The 20,569-nt window shown below is 41.5% G+C and overlaps 1 non-coding gene and 2 pseudogenes across 1 annotated transcript; all 3 read right to left on the bottom strand.

Moving 5' to 3' along the window:
• Positions 1-1,022: 1,022 nt before the first annotated feature.
• Positions 1,023-1,129, bottom strand: LOC114505783. The gene has a single exon (XR_003685255.1). It is a non-coding gene; the product is annotated as a U6 spliceosomal RNA (small nuclear RNA).
• A 143-nt stretch (positions 1,130-1,272) lies between these two features.
• LOC118498551 lies at positions 1,273-1,797 on the bottom strand (annotated as a pseudogene).
• Positions 1,798-17,902: 16,105 nt separating this feature from the next.
• LOC114505701 lies at positions 17,903-18,639 on the bottom strand (annotated as a pseudogene).
• Between the last annotated feature and the right edge of the window lie 1,930 nt (positions 18,640-20,569).

The raw sequence follows: 20,569 nt of genomic DNA, 5'->3' as shown, positions 1-20,569 counted from the left end.
TCTACAGTCCCTTGTGTAGATCTTGATTTCCATCTAGTATTATTTGCTTTCTCTCTGAAGGACTTCTCTTAACATTTCTTGCCTTTCAGGGTCTGCTGATGATGAATTTTTTCAGCTTTTGTATATCTGAAAGCTCCCTTATTTCTCTTGTTTTTAAAGTTAACCTTTTTAAAAATTAAACCTTTCATTTTGAGATACTTGTAGATTCACATGCAATTGTATGAAATAATATAGAGAGCCCTTGCTGGGTAGCTCAGTTGGTTAGAGTGTTGTCCTGATACACCAAGGTTGTGGGTTCCATCCCAAGCCAGGGCACATACAAAAATCAATCAATGAATGCATCAATAAGTGGAACAACAAATTGATGTTTGCCTTTCTCTCTGTCTCTCTCTCTCCCTATCTCTCTCTAAAAATCAATTTTAAAAAAGAAATTCAAATAAAAAAGTAATACAGAGAGATCCATATACCCTTTTCCAAATTTCCCCCAGTGATAACTTCTTGCAAAACTATATTTCAGCGAGGAGAGCTCCTCAACTCAAGGAGTCCATTGGGCTTCATCTCAGTTTCCTGGCCCTTTGCTGGGCCTGGAAACTCTCTCAAGGCAGTAAGTTGGGGTAATCACAGGGCTTACCTTCTTTATTTACCATTTCTCAAGGATCATTGTCCTTTATTGCCTGATGTCCAGTGTCTTAAAAACCACTGTTCCATTTATATTGTCTGGGATTTTTCACTTCTTTCAGATGGGTGTTTTATTTGGTCCTTGTTAGTCCATCTTGGCTGGAAACAGAAGTACCTACTCTTTTTTAAAACAAATTAATTTATTTTATTTTATTTTATTTTTAATTTTATTTTAATCATTTTTCAAGTACAGTTTTCTGTCATTTACTCCAATCCCAGCCCACTCACCCATCCCTCCCCACTTCCCTCCCATTTCCATGCCCCCTAGTTTTTGTCCATGTGTCTTTATACTTGTTCCTGTAAACCCTTCCCCTTCTCCCCTGAAATTTCCTCTCCTCTCTCCTAAAAATATGGAATGCTTCCCGAATTTGCATGTCATCCTTGCGCAGGCGCCATGCTAATCTTCTCTGTATTGTTCCAATTTTAGTATATGTGCTGCTGAAGAGAGCACAGAAGTACCTACTCTTGTTCTTAATGACTTTACACAATTCCCCAAACCAAGCCCCTGGGTGCTTTTTCCAAAATAACGATACAACTCTGGCCAAAGTATTTGTTGTTGTTGTTAAATGATCTTTAATTGAAATATTTCCCTTTGTAGTTCCTAACTAGCTGGGCATTCCGTTGTACCACTGTTGATGTCATCTCTGATGTCATGCGGGTGGCGGCCTTTGACATTGCAGCCCACAGACTGGGCACTTCCCAGGATCTCTCTAATGATCCCAGAGAGTTCTCTAGCTAAAGATCAGTGCTACATCTGTCAGGCAATGTTGACAATCTCATCAAAAGCGATATTTCCACTGTGCTTAATGTTTTTTTTAATTTGTTTTTGTTTTGTTTTTGTTTTTTGCTTCTGTCTCATGGTGGTTCTTTGATGGCTTTGATGATCAGGGCAGAGGCGGGCCTGTCTGTTCTGATGGTCAGATTCACTGTAATCCTCAGACCCTTCCAATCACTGGTTGCTTTGGCGACATCACGACTAACTTTTTTTGGAGACAGGCCAAGGGGGCCGGTCTTGAGGGCCAGGGCAGATGTGGCACCGACTTCCTCACCAGTGTACCTGAGGTATAGGAATTTGATCTCATTGGGGTTGAACTTTGGTAGCATGGTGGAGGCAGCTGGTGTCAGATGAATCCAGATTTGGGGCGATGGAAGAAAGTTATACCTACCCCCTCTGAGCTGAAAGACAAAAGTGGCCAAAATATTTCTACTTATTTCTTTTCAGAGAGAGGGAAAGGGAGGGACAAAGGCAGGAAGATTGATTGGTTGCCTTTCACACGCCCCCAACTGGGGACCTGGTCTGAAACCCAGGCATGTGTCCTGACCAGGAATCCAACTGTCAGCCTTTCTGTTCGCAGGCCCATGCACAATCCACTGGGCCACACCAGCCAGGGTTGGCCAAAGTATTTTTAAATGTTTTTTTTTAAATCCTCACCCAAGGATATGTTTATTGATTTTAGAGAGAGAGGAAGGGAGGCTGAGAGGGAGAGGCTGAGAGAGGGAGAGGCTGAGAGAGGGGGAGAGAGACCTAGAGACAGAGGAAGAGAGAGAGAGAAGAGAAACATCTGGTTGGTTTCCTCTCATACACACCTGAGGATCAAACCCAAAACCTAGGTATGTGCCCTGTCCAGGTATTGAACCTGCAGCCTTTTGGTGTATGGGACAACATTCTAACCAGCTATGCCACCTGGCCAAGGCCGGCTAAAGTATTTTTAAAAGCTGCTGTTTCCCCAAAACTTTTGTGATTTTTCACATTGGAAGAAGTTTCTTAACACTGAGCATTCTTCCTCTTAAGAAGGCCTATCTGTCATACCTGGGTTTAAGTCTAGGTTAGCAGTTAAATGCTTGATATAGAAATAGTCTATGTATATAATATGCTCTAGCACAATATTTCTGTCAATGCCATTTTATATGAGACATAAATACCTTGAGGCAGAGAGAGAATGTTTTCTGGACCTTCTGAAAAAAATTTACTATCTGTAGAATTCCATCCTCAGCTTTAATATTTTAAAAATTTACCAATATATTTATAGATAACAAATGCATCTAGTATATTAAGCTTGTTATTTATGATAAAGAATGAAGGCATCTTTACCATATGTCATGGACTGAATGTTTGTGTCCTCTCAGAATTCGGATGTTGAAACCCTAACTCCATTGTGGCTGTATTTGAAGATGGGGCCTCAAGGAAAGTAATTAAGGTTAAGTGAGGCCATAGGGTGGGTCCTTGATCTGATGGATTAGTGTCCTTATTAGAAGAGATTACTAGACAGCACTCACACACTTTCTTTCTCCCTTCCCCTCTGCTACCTTCCCTCCCCTTTTCCCTTCCCTTTTCCTCTTCCTCCTTCCGTCACAAAGAAGAGGTCATATGTTCACATGGACATTGCAGTCACCTATGAACCAAGAGAAGAGGTGTTAATGAAGCCTACCTTGCCAGCACCTTAATCGTGGACTTCCAGACTCCAGAATGTGATAAATAAATTTCTGCCATTTAGGCCAGTCAGTCTGTGTTATTTTGTTATAGAAGTTCCAGAGACTAATACACTATATTTCTCATTCAAGGATGGGGATCAAGGGCCATTTCTTTCCTCTAGATTACACATTTCTGTCTCAGATTCATGTTCTTAATAACTGTGTGAGCAAAGATGTTAGCAAATAACATGGAAAGAAAATCTTCAAACTATCTTTTTATCAGTGTTTCCTTGGGAAATCACTAAAAACTAACAAGTTCTTAGTATTTACAAATACAAACTCACCTGAAAACCTTTATAATGTTATAGATGATACAAAATTTCCAGTCTAAATAGCATTCTCTCTCATGGGAACTCTTTTCCAAAACAGAAGGAAAAAAAGAGATCTTACAGCATTAATGTAGAATGAGGTGACATAAATTGGGTTCAATCCAGGTAGAGGCTGGCATAGATGAGGTTTGAGTAAGAGGAGAATCAGACCCCCTTCCTTTCTTCCTTCCTTCCTTGGTCCCAAGGATGAGGAGGCAAAACTTGCCAGGGATAGAATGAAGGAACCTAGTCCTGCCTTTCCCACTAGGGCCTTGTCTAGCTCTGTAACCCTGTGTCCATTCCTTTATTCCCAGTCTTGCTGCTAAAATAATGTAATTTGTACTGTGATGTCAGAAGAATTTTAATTGATGCTAAAAAATACAGTGCCAAAGCTATTAATGTCACAGAAGTGTGTTTTTCTTACATTTCTTTCTTTAGACCTGGCTGGTGTGGCTCAGTGGATTGAGCGTCAGCCTGTGAATTGAAAGGTCATGGGTTGGATTCCGGTTGCAGGCCAGGTCCCCAGTTGGGAATGTGCTAGAGGCAACCAGTCCACATTGATGCTTCTCTACCTCTCTTTCTCCCTCCTTCCCCTCTCTCTAAAAATAAGTAAATAAATCTTTAAAAAATTCATTAAAAGTTTGAGCTCCCATGAGAAATGGCACTTCCTAATTTTGAAGAGCAATATTGGCACTGTTAGGCCCTAGGATATTCAAGATTCTTTCTGTAACCTATCACCTAATGCTTTATTTTTTTTCTCTCTCTCTCTTTCTTCACGCCAATAAATTTATATTTTACAGTTTTAAGGCTCCTAAAACCAGTAATTACTAAATCTAGTAACCTTTACTGTACCTTTCTGTGTTCTCACTTGGTGGAAGGGAAGAGGAACTCTTTGGGATCTTATCCCATTCTCAAGGACTCCAGCTTCATGACCTAATCACCTCCCAAAGGCCCTACTTCCAAATACCATGACCTTGGGCATTAGTTTTCAACATACAAATTTGGGGTTGACAAAAACATTCAATTTATACCAGGTGCCTTACAATATAATACAATTATTAAATGTAGAAAAAAGGAGTTAACAATCACCATTTTCAATCATTTCTGATTTACACGAGGATAATCAGTGAAATACTAAATGGGAGAGGAAGAGTTTGAGTCTACAAAATATCCTACTCATCATCAAAGGATCTCCCTACAAAATATTTGCTTGTTAGAAAGAGAAAAACTTTACAATAGAAAAACTTGGCAGTCATCCCTTTAACGACATGATCAAAGTTAATGTTGGGACAAATCTACTGCTCCAGATTAAAAATGCCTAAAAAGAATGTGACAATTGAATATAATGTATGATTCTAGATTGTATCCTGAATGGGGAAAAATGCTTTAAAGTGTATCATTAGGAAAATTGGCAAAATTTAAATAAGGACTGTAGATTAGATAATATTTCTATCAATGTTGAATTTCTTGAATATGATAACTGAATTGTGATTTTGTGAGAGATGTTCTTGTTAGTAGGAGACACACTCTGATGTAGCTGATAAACTTTTAAAATAATATTTTATTTATTTTATTGCTATTTTTAAAGAAGGGAAGGGAGGGAGAAAGAAAAGGAGAGAAAAACATCGATGTGTGAGAGAAACATCCATTGGTTTCCTCTTGTTAGGGCCCCTACCTGTTAGGTCTGAACACGCAACCCAGGCATTTGCCCTGACCAGGAATCAAACTGGCAACCTTTTGCTTTGTGGGATAATGCCCAACCAACTGAACCACACTGGTCAGGGCTAGCTGATAAACTTTTAATATCTGTACTTATTCATAATGTATTAAAAGTAAAGATAAGAAACAAGTTATTACTTCTTACGGGAATAACTACATCAGTTTTCCTTTGCCCCAATTCTTTCTCCTTTTGGGGCAATTCAGTAAGAGACAGATGGACTGACCTATATGTACAGGGGTTGGACTACAAGAGAGGAGCAGCAAAATTAAGATTCTGGGAGTTTATACTGGAATAAGACAGCTGCCTACCCTCTTCCCTTCTGAGAGAGAGGGAGGGAGGGAGGGAGGGAGGGAGGGAGGGAGAGAGAGAGAGAGAGAGAGAGAGGCCATTGCACTCGATCCCAGTCCTTCAAAATCTTCTGGAATGTAAATAACTTGCTGTGGGTTCCATCTCCCTTTGAAAGGTAAACACATACCTTTGGGGTGGTAAATTTCTGCCTATGGTCTCCTATTATCTAATCACTCTTTAAAATGTCCAAGTCTCTAAAGAGTCTTTATAAAATTTTATTTAAGCCAAACTGATAAAAATTACCTAAAGCAAGATTTCAAATGCTTCCAAGAATGAGAATTTTTCAGTTTCTTGTATGCATTTGAAATTAAGAGGGGAGTGTAAGGAATATTACATGAGGGTGGAAGAAAGCAAGGTGAGGATTGGATTATAAGATAGTGAACAAGATTGTGTGCTTTTTTGAGGTTGGTTATGCTTATTTTAAAAGTGTGTTAACCTAGATGCACAAAAACAATGGACAGGGGTGGCTTAAGGCAAAGATAAAACTTTTACTAAAAAAGTTATGTGCATGGAGTGTGATTATTCTATATATACAGTCCACTTACACATGCATAGGACTTCCAAGTCAGCAAGTTTCACTCTAAAGTTTCCTGACCCTTCCTTTCTGGTGCCACAGTTCAGCAGAAGACCTGGTTTGGGTCTGCAAAGGGTTTGATGAGGGTGCCCATCCAATGGTACTGAGGAAGCAAATGCCCCCAGAGAGCAGAAGCCAGTTGCAATAGGGGAAGATGAGAAGGTGTCCCTGAAGAACTGTTGGAGAACTAAAGAATGAAGGGGGGTTTAGCCAAGCGACAGCTGGGATTGGGAGACAGAGGATCTACCTAGAGGGGATGAAGTTAGTAGCAGTGATAGAAGCCTTTTGTGATCTAGATTAGGCAGGCAAACCTTTGGGGGGCGGGGTAGGGCAGGGAGAGAGTAGTTTATGGTGTGAAAAGTACCTGGCACATGAAAGGAATCTCTAAAAATTTGTGGAATAAATGAGTAAATAATCCTTTAATTCAAAATATACTTTAATGACAGAAAGACATCAGAGAGGGTTTTTTTCTCTCTCCTTGAAATCCAGATAAAAACAACAGCATTTCATGGTGCAGTTTTTAAAATTTGTTTCTGGAAAAGAGATCCATGATTTCTGCACATAAGTGGATTCTTCCACTTTTTTTGCTGAAAGGATAAAAATGACCAATTATATAAAGGCTAAAATGAGTCATTTTCATGTATGTTATTTTATACTGTTCTAAAAATTCTTTTAAGAAAGATTTTTAAAAATTGGTCCAAATGTCTTGAATCTTTTTTTTTTTTAAATATTTTATTTATTTATTTTTTAGAGAGGGAAGGGAGGGAGATAGAGAGAGAGAGAGAGAGAGAAACATCAATGTGCGGTTGCTGGGGGTTATGGCCTGCAACCCGGGAATGTACCCTGGCTGGGAATCGAACCTGGGACACTTTGGTTCCCAGGTCTTGAATCTTTTTGATAAGCATGCATTTACTTCCTGTCTCTTGCCTTTTCGTTCTTCTATGTTTACTTTTTTGAAAATGGAATATTCAAGAAATAAAAACCAACCAAACAAAGGGATATTAAAAACAAAACAACTATACTAATTGTAAAATCTGGGAACTAAAAAAAATGTAGCAAAATCAGCCATAATCTCTCCAGTAACAACCATTGTTTATCATTGTGATGTATTTCTGTTTAATGTTTTTTTCCTGAGCATTTATGTTACATGTATGCATCCTTGAAATGCACTTTTAAATGAGAATAAGAATCTCAGGGGAATAAAAGCTGCAATATGAATACTTGCATGGTGATTACATAATGGGATATTTTCCCAAGCTGCTAGTTATTCTTAGAAACCATTTATTCTGCCTCCTAGATTAAAAGGAAATGCAGATGCCATCTGTTGTTAGTTGAACAGCTGTAACTGGAACCTGATAGCCCTGTGGGTGGAGAGTGGGAGCCCTCGGTTCCTGATTTCCTAACTGGTAGCTGCAGTGTCTTCTATGTATGCCCGATTGTGGCTCAGAACACAGGGCCCTCTGCTGGGCTGTGTGCAAAATTCTATTCAGGGAATTTTCTGGAAAGAAGCCATGGAGAATGTAGGGGGGGGGGGAATCTGAGAACCAAAGAAAACAATTAAGTATTCATTTGGAAACTGCTTGGAAGATATAATACTTAGATCATGAAGTTAGAAAGTTTGTTTTTCCTCTCCCCTTATTAGCAATACTGAAATGTATTGACCTGTTAAGCTTAATTTTTTAAATTAATTACAAAAAATAATGAATCAATAAAGTTAACTACTAAAATGATGCATTTTTATTATTACTCTGGAAAGCAAATCTATGAAATTTTCAATATCCATAACTTTATTGTCTTCAGAATCTTAATTACTATATTTTTAAAAATATTAAACTACATATCCACCTGTGAATCAGTGGGGATTTTTTTCAGAATCACTTATCTCCAGCCACACAATGGAGAAGCAACAAAGAAACCATTGGATTAGGTGCTTGGAAACCCGTTGATAACAATCTCTAGGTATTTGAAGTATTAGTGTAGGCTTACTCTCTGCTTCTCCCAGTTAGTTAAGGTATTAACAAAAGAGAAGAATAAAAAAGAATTACATATAATGAGATACTTATATGTCCATTAAAATGACATTATTAAAATGTCATTTTAATAAATAAATAAAATGACATTATTAACTTGGAAAGATGCCATTATTTTATTGCCAAGTGAATATAAGTTGCAGAGCAATAAGCATTCACTGATCTTTTAGTTAAAAAGAATATGTTGTTATAAGAATAACAAAGTGTTCAGAAGCATACAAAATTATATTTTCGGAGGCCTAATTTACCTGTGTTTTCTTTAATGACATCTGATTTGTCAATTATAAAAGTACTCACTGTTTCCCTGACCAGTGTGGCTCAGTTTGTTGGGTGTAGTTCTCCCTTCCTCCCAATCAGGGCATGTGCCTAAGTTGCCAGTTTGGTCACAGTCGGGGTGCCTGTGAAGGATGAACAATCGATGTTACCCTCTCCCACCAATGTTTCTTTCCTTCTCTTTCTCCCTCCCTCCCCTTAACTCTAAAATAAATAAATAAAATATTAAAAAATAAAAATATTCACCTTTGTTTTAATTTCATACTTCCAGCATTTTTCTTTAGTTCATTATTATTTTTTTTAACATTTAAAGCTTCTATCCAGATGAATTTTCTTTTAGTGCAAGGAGTAAGGGTTTTTTCCCCCAAATACCTACTAGATGCCCTAGAATTATTTGAAAATTATGTGGATTTGTCAGGAAAATGGTGAAAGCTTTTAGTGGAGGAAAAATTTCAGAACTGTTTAAATATCTGCAGTTTCATAAGTAGTGAGATGTAGAAGAAAATGCCATAGAACAGGCAATTAAACTAATCACTACCAAAAATAGAATTGTGTCAGGACATTACTTGAATAGGGAAAAGCCACAGCACTTGCAAATTCTGATACATGTTTTTTTGGAATAAAAAAAATCTCTAAGTTGGTAAGGCAGAAAAATACTTTCATTGCCTTCATCTTAAGTTTATAAGAGCTAAGTAGTTTAGCCCAGGCTGGGTGGCCCAGTTGGTTGGAGTGGCATCCTGTGCACCAAAATATTGTGGGTTCAATTCGTGGTCAGGACACATACCTAGGTTGTGCGTTTGATCCCTGGTCAGGGCAGGTACAAGAGGCACCCAACTGATGTTTTTCTTTCACATCAATGTCTCTCTCTCTCTCTCTCTCTCTCTCTCTCTCTCTCTCTCTCTCTCTCCCCTCCCTCTCCCTCTCCCCTCCCCCCTCAAATCAATAAACATGTCCTCAGGTGAAGATTTCAAAAAATGTCTCTGAGATATGTACCTTCACCCTTGAACATTCCCTCTTACATTGTGAGCCAAAATTTTGGAATGGTAGATGCCTGTACTGGAAAGTGTAACTCAGACAATCTCTGGTACTCCTGCACCTATACTTCACTGAAGAAATGCTGAGGTTGCTGAAGCACGTGGGTAAATTCAAAAGGGAAAGTTGGGTCAGAGACCTAAGAACCACCATCAGCCTCCCTCTCCTCTGGGGACCCCCTGAATTATCTCCTTCTCTTTGTCTTTCTTCCTCCTTTTCTGGTTCCTGTTGTCCTTCTTTCTCTTTTCCTCTCTTCTTCCCTTCCTCCCTCTCTCCCTCTTTCCTTTCTCTCCCCATTCTGTTTCTTCATTCCTTTTATACTTTGTCTCTAGACCTCATTCTTTCACTTTCTTTATCCTTTTTCTCCCTCCCTTTTCTCTCCTCCTCCTCCCCCTCTTTCCTCTTCCTCCTCCTCTTCTCTCCCTCTCTGTTCCAAGTCTTGACTTTAGATCTCATTCTTTATTGTTCTCTACCCCTTTCTTCCTTCATTCCTTCCATGCATCCATACTCTTTCCTTCCCTCCTTCTGTCCTTTCTGAAGGAAGGAATACATCTCTCCTTATTTCCTATAGATAGCTCAGGGTTGTGAAAGACCATGGCCAGGTTGAGAGGACAATGCTTGAGCAGTGGGATATTACAGTCCCTGCCTCCTTCCTGACATCCACTCCATTCCCTGTGTGGTAAAACCTGAGACTAGAGTGAGACCTTTCTGGCAAGAGTAGATGGTTGGTTGGCTGAATTCAAGATGAACAAGTAGTTGGGAAGCTGCCAAGGTAGGGTGAAGGGCCATGGGTATAGGATGGTGGAAATCTGAAAACCTCTCAAAGGTCAGGCAGAGGTCCCCACAGCAATCCCCAACCTCAGAAGGAGCCTTTGAATGGCAGAAGGCAAATGATATGACTAGCTTGAAAGGAAGGCTGCTTGGAAAGGGTGTATGAGCCTGGCTAACTAGTTCACCATCTGTTCTCCTTCCCTTCCAGAAGACTTTCCTAAAGGTTATAAGAGCATGGCACTCCTCTGAAACCTTGCTGAAGTGTCAGGAGGCAAAATAAGGCTTGCTTCTTGGCCTATACCCACAGAGAGCACTCACAGGCCTGCATTTTGGACAGAATATGCCCCAGGGAGGGAAAGAGTAGCAATCTAGTACTTATTTGACACCTGTTGTATGCCAGGCTCCATGTTGGCTGTTTTCATCTAGCTAATCTAATTTCAAGTTCACAAGAAGCTTGCAAAGGAAGTATGTGTATTTGCCTCTGCAGACTTCCTGCCTTAATTCAAGTCTTCATCCCCTCTCACCTGGAGTATGATTTTCATTTCCTAAACTGTCCTCTATGCTTCAGACTTTTGTTTTATTTTGTTTATTTGTCTTTATAGACAAAGTAAAAATATTTCAAACTTTGTTTAAACACAGCAATCATAGCAAAAAACATCAACAAGGGATAGGCATGGTACTTAATGTCTGGATCAAAGGCCACGAGGGAGCTCTTGAGTGCCTGCCAGTCCCTACCCCTTTGTTATTACTGTTCTTTCCTCCCTTATACCTTGTTGTGACCTTTAAAAATATTTTACTTATTTATTTTTAGAGAAAAGGGAAAGGAGGGAGAAAGAGAGGGAGAGAAACATTAATGTGTGAGAAAAACATTGATGGGCTTACCCCTCACATGCCTTCAACAGGTGACCTGGCCTGAAACCCAGGCATGTGCCCTGACCAGGAATTGAACCTGCGACCCTTCAGTTTGCAGGATGATGCCCACCTGCTGAGCCACATCAGTCAGGGCAGCACTCCAGTCAGGGATTGCTGTGACCTTTGACATCAGTTAAACACATGCAGGAAAGAAAGTCCCTTTCAAGGAGACTGGGCTCTACCTCATTACAAAGAAATGCCTCCAGTTCTGAGGAAAAGCAGAGACTGGAGATGCCGCCTTGCTCCCTGCACTTGGCCGGCCCCATCCACAGCCCCAGTTACCCAGGACCTGTCTCAGATTGGGGCAGAGAAAAAATGAGGAAGATACTCTCCATTTGGCAGTATTGGGAAGTTGGAGAGATTGTGGGTCACTGACTAGATGAGAGTCCCAAACCAAAAGGCAGAACTCTGAGGAGTTACCAGCCTGTTCTGGGAAAAGACGTCTTTTTATTTTTTAAAGGTTTTATTTATTTGTTTGGGGTTTTTTTAGAGAGGGAGAGAAACATCAATGTGTGGTTGTCTCTCGCGCACCACCTACTGGGGATGTGTCCTGAAACCCAGGCATGTGTCCTAACTGGGAACTGAACTGGTGATCCTTCCAATCCACTGAGCTACACCAGCCAGAGCAGAAAGACATCTTTAAAGAAAGAACACCAACTTGATTCACACATGGCTTGGGTCAAATACTTGTGCAGAAATCCTAACAAATTACTCATCCTCAGATTCTGGAAGCACTGGAATACTTAAAAATTATCATTGGTTGCAACCAATGAGGGAGGAAACTTGGTGAAAGGCAGTCTTCTAAAGGCAAAAAGCTTTGTTTTTCAGGCTACTGAGTTCAAGGCCCAACACCAGTCCTAACTCCCCACTTCCATTCTTACTCCCCCCAGATACCTCCTCCACACTGCCAGTGGTCAGACATCTGCCCAACACTAGCCTGACACAATTCCTCTCCCTACATTGTCCTCCATACTCTGGCTGCTACTTGCCTTGCCCACCTCCCTTGCTGTGGGACAGACTTGGGTTGTGAGAACTGGTACTTAGGGCCACTGGGCACCTGTTTTCTTTGCCACAGGAACCCACACTGTCTCTGTCAATTTGGTAAATTCTTTCTTACATCCCATAGCTTAGTTATAAGGTAACTTCATGGGAGCAGCATTTTCTGGTCTTTTCTTGACAAATTCTTCCCAGCTCCCCCTCCACATACTCTCCCTGATTGCATTTGGCCATAATATCATCTTTCTTCCTTCCTCCTCTGAGCTCCTTCTAATTTCCCTTTGTATCCAAACTGCCTGAGAGCTCTACGTATGCTTGGTGAATGTGGGGATAGAAAAATACATAGACAAATGTGTGCAGAGCTTAAGGCTTTGTGAGGTTCAGTCACATATCTAAGCTCTAAGATCTATGTTGCGTGAATGAATCAGTGTCCAGGCTAGGTCACTTGGCTCTAGTGTTTGTAGCCCTCCTCCTCTTCCAGGCAGCCCTCTTGGTGAACTGTCTGCAGATGGGCAGTCTGTGGGGTCTCTGGGGAAGCAGCTGGCTGGATTCCAGAATCAACCTTCATATCTGGGTGCTTGGAGTTGCCCCTTGCTTGGAAAACATTCCCAGGTGTCTTGGGTCAGGCTACCTGGTCCCTGGATTGGGACAACAGGAGGGATAGCTTGGTCCAACCACAAAAGGTGCACAGGAACACATAAGTGGGGGATTCTCAGAAAGAGAGGATGGTAAATGAACTCCACTTAGGGTGATTTGACACTGCATTTGTGTAAGGTCACTAAGATCCCTCATGGCCCTCTTTGCAATGACAGCCTAGGGGCTAAACCAAGAGAAGGCCTACAGGCTGGAAGCTGAGGTAATTCTGAATTGGGGAAGGAGAATATTGATCCCAGGTAGCCCGAGATCTAGAGACCTACAAAGGGCACAGAGAGGTGGCTGCTTCTTGTCCTCCCTCTACAAGCTCCCTCCCCTCACCCGCTCCTGAACAATTGTCCTTTTGTCTTGAAGTGTCACCATGAAGCATTTCTAGAGTCTTTGGGCAGGGAGTAGTGACAAAGATTCTTCCCTTGACCAAGCTCTACTTCAGCTTCCCTGAACTTCTCAACTATGCCTCAGCTTTTGAGCTTCTGTGCTCCTCTCTGCATTGTCCAATCTTGGCAAGAATTCTGCTAAGTCAGTTTAGGTAGCACACCCATCCTCCATATTTGATTGGGTTCCTCCTCTACATCCTTGGGTGATGTTTGATTACCCTGGCATGTCTTCAGCAAGAACCATTTTAGGTTGGTTTAGCCAAGATCCCCTTTAACCCTGATGTTCCCTCTTAGGAATCTTCCATCCACTGACACCGACCCCACCTTGGCTGTAAGTTGCTACCTTCCTGTGTTGTATTCAGAATTGAACCCAGTTTCATACTGAGGTCTGTTTTCCCCTATTGCAATAGTCCTGAATAAAATCTGGTTTACCACTTTACTGCTGAGTTCTGGTTTTGTTTGACAAGGCAGGTCCCAGTCCCAGAGACCTCAGTCCCTGGCCCTCTTGTCTCACTTCCTCTGCTTTCTGCCTGCAAGAGGGGGCTGGTTACAAGGTGCTAGGGATTTGCAGTCTGCATCGCACCTCAAGTTCTGTCCTTTCTGGCACCTCCTCCCGGGACCACAGAGAACCAGGAACTGCAAGAAAGGTCTCAGAGCTCTTGGGGCAAGCGGTCCTGGCTCAAGATTAGCCCCTCTAGTGTCGCAGCACCAAGAGGAATCTGGGCCCTAGCCAAGTCACCAGCCATCCCCCCTGTCCAGGCCCCCTTTTGGCCTGCTCATTCCCCTGGATCCAATGATTGCTGCTAGTTCTGTAACGGGCTTCTCCGACTGAGACCCCTAAACTGACAGGCGGACGACTAGAAAGGGGCTAGGGAGGGAGGGGTGAGGGAAAATCAGTGAACAAGCAAGATGGAGGAGGAGGCGGAGAAGGGAAAAGAGAACTAAGAGCAGCTGCCCCTTGAAGGTTTACAGTGTGAACGGCAGGAGGCGCCAGAGACCGCCTGAGGCCAAGGCCAAGCGCCAATGCGGCTAAGCGCCCGCCGGGTTTTCCGCAGTAAGGAGGGCTGTCTCCGCCTTCGGACTCGAGGCAGGTCCGCCCGGTTCTGCAACCACTGCATTGGTGCACAGGCCAACTCATTCTAGGGTCCGCCCTCCAACCCCGACCCGGACCTGGGTCCTTAGCCTGAATGAGTAGCCCTCCTCCCCATCATCCTCCACCTTCTTGTCCATATTTATCTTCTTTTCCTAGATGATAGGTAAATAGAGAGGGGTGTGTGTGTGTATAAAGGTATTTATTCAAGCTTTATTTGTGAAAAGGAAGCACTGGAAACATTAGTTGGGGAATAATAAATTAAGGAAACCAGAGTAGATGTTCTCTCTGAAAATATGAAACGATTTAAAATATTGTTTATCAAAACTGTGTAACATCATGGGAAATGATTTTCATATAATATTGAAGTGGAAAATGGCAAGCTACACATGGATCTCAATGTAAAAATGTTGACTACACACAGAAAAAGAATGATAGCAAAAACTCCCCCCAAATATGAATCACGGCTTTCCACAGGTATGGCAATGTTTTTCCATACCTTTTACATTTATAGAGTATGTATAAATTCATTCTAAAATGAAATGCAGCCTTCTATTTTTACAACTAAAAGAAGCAAGCTGCATCCAGGGCTGTGGCTGGGCAGGAGGGGGAGCATGCACAAGGCTTGAGCTGGGCACACAAGTGCTCATCAGTGACACCATGTTATCTCTCTCCCAGGCTCTTGAGTGTGGACCCTACATAGCTGTGAAACCAGAAGTTCTCTGCTCTCCTTCTCCTGTGCCCAGATATTCCTTATCCTTAAGATCCCCCCACACATACACCAACCCCAAATCTTACTCCATAGGCTTCTTGAAATAATCTCAATATTTCTCTGCTCGAAATGCTTAAGTATCTCTCAACTGATCCAATGAATTGAAGAAATCTATCCACACCTGGCATTAGAAGCATACACATTTTGGCCCCAATTTTAGTTTTCCAGTAACTGCAATTTTCCCCATAGGTTTATGTATCAGACAAAGAAGGCAGTTTTCCATTCCCAAATCCTCCTCACATTGCTGGTGATCTTCAGGGCAATACACAACCCTGAGCCCCGGGGCCCTAAGTCCTAATGGGGAGTGTAGAGCACCTGGTGTGTCACCATGGGCCCAGAGGCTTTGGCATAATAGATGAAATTGAAGTAAAAAACAATCAGAGGTAATATGTGCTGGGTACACGTCTAGTATTCAACACATCTTTGTGGAATACGATACACACTAAATGCTAACCATTATAAGTTAAAATATTTGCAAACAGATAAGCAAGGTTTTTTTAAGCTAGATTTTAAAAGACATTTTAAAATTTCAAAGTGTATAATATACTTTATAGTTATCTGCAGGTACTGCCCAGGCTAGGGGCCTGTAAAATAAATTTCACTTGAGTATATTGGGCCCAGGATGGCAGGTGAAGAATTCAAATTCAGCCCTGACCGAAAGCTTCCCAGGTGGATGCAGGAGGACAAACTTGGCATCTTCTGTCCAAGTAGGAAGGGACACTCTGTCTTCATCCTTCCAACTCAATGGAGCAGACAATGAATGGTCTCATGCTGTGTATGGGACCTTATTTATAGCTCTGGCTACAGAGGGACTGAGACATAACTTCTGACCAAGCTGCTGAAAGAGCCACCTTTTTGCCCAAAGCACACCTGCCTACTAAGCCTGTCCTCTCTGGCTGCAAAATAAACTGGGGGAGTGGAGGTGAGAAAAAGAAGCCATTCCTATTCCGTTCCCCTCACTTCCTTTTTCCTTAGTCAGATCCTTTCCTTTTGTGTTCTCAGCACTCAACATGTCACTTCCAGTTTGTCACTGTGACTGGAATAAATGGAGGGATGAGTCAGGACTTGGCAGTGCTTGGCAGGAGCTGGAAGGGAAGGGGTGGACCTCTGGTTCTAACACTTCCTATTACAAATTCAACCTCTGCCTTCAGCTGCTAGACAGGTGGCTGGGAGGAGGGGACCCAGTGTCAGGTCAACTTTGGTCATTTTCCCTCCTCTCTCCTACTCACTTTGGCTGATATTTCTGCCCTGTGTCCCAAGCTGATCTGACACTTAGTGCCACTGTTTCAGACCCCTCCAGGACCTCTGTCTTCATCTGATCCAGTGCACATCAAATCATGATCCAGAATATTATTAGGATGTGAAACATATGGATCTTGAAATTTGAGTCTCATCTGTTAGAATCTAACATATATTTCATCATTATGCCCTTCCCCATCCGTTTATTATTTTTAATATAATCTAGGGTTTATGGTTCATATAGTTACCAATATACTATTTTATATAATGATATTGTGATATTTCGACTCTTGATTTTATAACTAGATTTAGAATTTTGTAAACCATGATTATGTCTAACCTGATTTAGGCCTCACTGTCAGGCCCTACCAATATAGCACCATCTGATAGAAATATAATGCAAGCCACATGAGTAATCTTAAATTTTCTTTAGCCACTTCATAAAAAGTAAAAAGAAACAAGTGAAATTATTACTTTTAAAAAAATATTTTATTTATTTTTAGACAGAGGGGAAGAGAGAAAGAGAGGGAGAGAAACACCAGTGTGTGGTTGCCTCTTGTGTGCCCCCTACGGGGGACCTGGCCTGCAACCCAGGCGTGTACCCTGACTTGGAATTGAACTGGCAGCCCTTTGGTTCACAGTGCACTCAACCACTGAGCTACATCAGCCAGGGCATGAAATTATTTTTAAGAGTATATTCATTTGATAAAAACAGAAAGTAGAATGGTGGAGGCCAGAAGCTGTGTGTGTGTGCGGGGGGGGGTGCCAATTAGTGCAAATACATATATTTTTATTGATGGAAGAAATATCTAAACCTGTAGAGAATTTTTATAAGTTTGTTTGAGCCAAACTGACAACATATGCCAGGGAATAATGAGGCAGGATAGTAAGAAGCTAGGGAAATTCCTTCACAAGTAGAGTAAGGGAACTGAGGGAAAATAATTAAAGAAAGCCAAATGATTTGAGCAATTTACAGCTAGCTAATGAATCACAAGGTTTTATCTTCCCTAACCAAGGACACTTAGGAACAAATAGTTTACACATTCCAGACCATCCCAGGACAGAATGGCCTTAGTCCAGGTCCCTCTTCAGTGATGTTCTTGATGATGTTCTTTGTCAATATGAGTAAAACTAATCAGAAAATAACTCCTGAGCCCTCTATATGTACATTTTAATGAATAAATATATTGAAGAAAACACCTGAAAAAACTAATAAATATTCTGTTAAGGCCCTCCTCTAGGATTCCAGCCAACCAAAGATAAAATGCCTCAAGACAAAGGATCCATGTCTTGTTCTTGCTATAGCAGCCTGTCCACATCTTGTATCTCTGCTCTCTTCCTCCTAGACTCTAAGGGTCCCTATGAGACTCACAACCAGGAGAGCAGCAGGCAGCAGCAGCTTGTCCTGGGCTAACCCCCCGAACCTATGTCCAAGGCCCCTGTTTTGTCTTTCTCTCCCCTGTTGCTTCCTCTACCTGAGGCCCTTCCTTTGTTTCACTGTCCCCAGCTTTAATAAACATATTCTCAAAATCCCTGGAATTGTGTTGTGAAATCTTCCCTGCATAAAGTCAAGAACCCATCTACTACTGGGGCACCTGAGGCAGACCCACTATGGTCCTAGACCCTGTCCAGTAACAGCAAAATCTCCCAAACACTCTAGAGAATAACAGCTTGGGGGGGGGGGCAGAATTTTATGGTTTTATTAACACAAATACAACATGTAGAAACTGTCCATTCATTTTCTTCGCTGTGCAGGCTGGCATTGGGATCGGTGATACTGATGGCCTGCTGGGTAACTCTTTTCACAATGGCCTTGCACTTCTTTGAGGAGACATTGTGAGCAATCTCAGCACAGTAAGATTTGTCACACATAAGCAGCACTTCAAACTCCTTGACATTGTGGGACAGGAACTTCAAAAAGCCATTGAGTAGCATGTACTCTATTTTCTTGTTGCTCCCATAACCAAGGTTGGGCATCAAGATCTGGCCCTTGAATCTTCTGTGTACCCTATTGTAAATGCCTCTGGGTTTCTGCCAGTTCCCATTAATTTGGACATATCAGTCTGACCGGTACCGGATGGACTTCTTGATCTTCTTTTTGACAATCTTGGGTTTCATGAGGGGTCTGAGGGTAGCCATGGTGCTGAGTAGGAGATGACAGCCACCTCTATAGGCAACACCCAGGAAGAGAGAGAGTATACCAGTTTTGCAGCTTCTTTTATGCATCTGAAATTAAGGAGGGAATGTACATGAAAGCTTAGGGGAAGCAGGGCAGGGATTGAGTTACAAGATATTTAAGACTATATGCTCTCTTGAGGGTTAATGTCCTCTTCGAGGAGTATTACTTCTGGCATTTCAAAGGTGTGTTAACTTAGATGCACAAGAACAATGGACAGAGCTGTCTTACATTTCATTAAAGAAGTTATTGCCATGGCCAGTGTGGATTAGTTGGTTGGAGCATTATCCCATGGCCTGAAATGTTGCAGGTTCTATTCCTGGTGAGGGCACATGACCAGATTGTGGGTTTGATCCCCAGTTGGGGCATGTACTAGAAGACAACCAATCTATGTTTCTCTCTCACATCGATGTCTCTCTCTCTTGCTCTCTCTTTCCTTCCCTTCCACCCTCTCTAAAAACAATGAAAAAATGTCCTCTGGTGAGAATATAAGTAAATAAATAAATAAATAAATTATAAATTATAGGCTTGGGGCATGACTACCCACCATGATCTGCCCAGTTAGAAACATATAATCAGATCACCCAGTGAGGTTACTTTCCATAGAGCCTCCTGTTTTTAATCCACATTTCATTTAACTAATGTAAAAAATAATATAAATGGAGACACTATTTTTTAAAGATTTGATTTATTTATTTTAGAAAGAGGGGAAAGGAGAGAGAAAGAGAGGGAAAGAAACGGCAATGTATGAGAGATACATCGATCAGTTGCCTCTCATATGCCCCCAACTGGGGACCTGGCCTGAAACCCAGGCATGTGCCCTAACTGGGAATTGAACCTGCAACACTGGTTTACAGACCCACGCTCAGCCCACTGAGCCGCACCAGCCAGGGCTGGAGACACTTTAAAGTGGAGTTGGAGCTACCATCCCAGAACTACCTTGAACTAGACCAAAAGCAACATCATATTGCAAACAATTGTTTGTTGTGACTACTGGACTAAAAATTCCTTAGAATTAGCATTATTATGTTAGCTTGTCTGAATTTATGGAAATTTCTCCCTTAACAAAACATGCATAAAAAGGCCTTCCTGCCCTGGCTGGTGTGGCTCAGTGGATTGAGCTCAGGCCTGCAAACCAAATGCTTACCTGTTCGGTTCCCAGTCAGGGCACATGCCTGTGTTGCGGGCTGGGTCCCCAGTGGGGGGAGGTGTTCAAGAGGCAACCACACACTGATGTTTCTCTCCCTCTCTTTCTCCTGCCCTTCTCCTCTGCCTGGAAATCAATAAATACAATCTTTTTTTAAAAAGTCCTTTCTTCTACTCATGTAATTGTTCCCTTTCCCTTTGTCATAAATACCCCTTGTCTTCACCTCATAACTGGAAGACTATTTGGGTTTCTGCTGGAATCACTGATTCCTGAAGAGCTATTCTTTTGGATCTCAAATACTTGATGCCTCTTATGTTGGGCTTTTATTTTTAGGTTAACATCCAATATATACTCAATTATATCACTTCAACATATAATCAATCTGAAAATATTACAGTCATGCACCACTTAACTAAGGGGATATATTCTGAGAAATGCATCATTAGAGGATTTTGTTGTCATGTGAACATCAGAGAGTGAACTTACACAAACTTAAATGGTATAGCCTACACACCTAGGTTTTGGGTATAGCTTGTTGCTATGTAGGGGGAGGAAAAATAATTTTTCCTCTGCTTTTCTGGGTTCTTGGCTGAGACATCCCTGTAGTAAAAGACAGATTAACAGGAGAAAAACAAACACAAATTTAATAATATGTTTACCTCTTGTATACATAAGACAGACCCAGGAAAACTGGGTAACTTGCCAAAAGAGGTGAAGCCACCAACCTTAAATATCACCTTCATCCGAAGACTGAAGATGATGGTGGTGGGGGACGTCAGTTTTGGGAAGTTACCAAGAAAAGCACAATAAACAAGGGCAAGGTTATTATGTAGATTTAAGTCTTGTTTTCTGCATTAGTAACAGTGTCTAGAGATAAGGTCATTGGGGAATGTACCCCATTCCTGGTACAGCAAGGGTGACACCCTTACAAATAGAAATTTCCCTAACAAATATAAATGTCTTTCACAAAGGATAACTTCTACTTGGCTTTCAGAGTTTC

Source organism: Phyllostomus discolor, chromosome X (genome assembly GCF_004126475.2).
Source record: "Phyllostomus discolor isolate MPI-MPIP mPhyDis1 chromosome X, mPhyDis1.pri.v3, whole genome shotgun sequence".
In the NCBI taxonomy this organism is placed as follows: Eukaryota; Metazoa; Chordata; class Mammalia; order Chiroptera; family Phyllostomidae; genus Phyllostomus; species Phyllostomus discolor.
The sequence above is the reverse complement of the archived record's forward strand: the minus strand, read 5'-3'. Positions and strand labels throughout refer to the sequence as shown.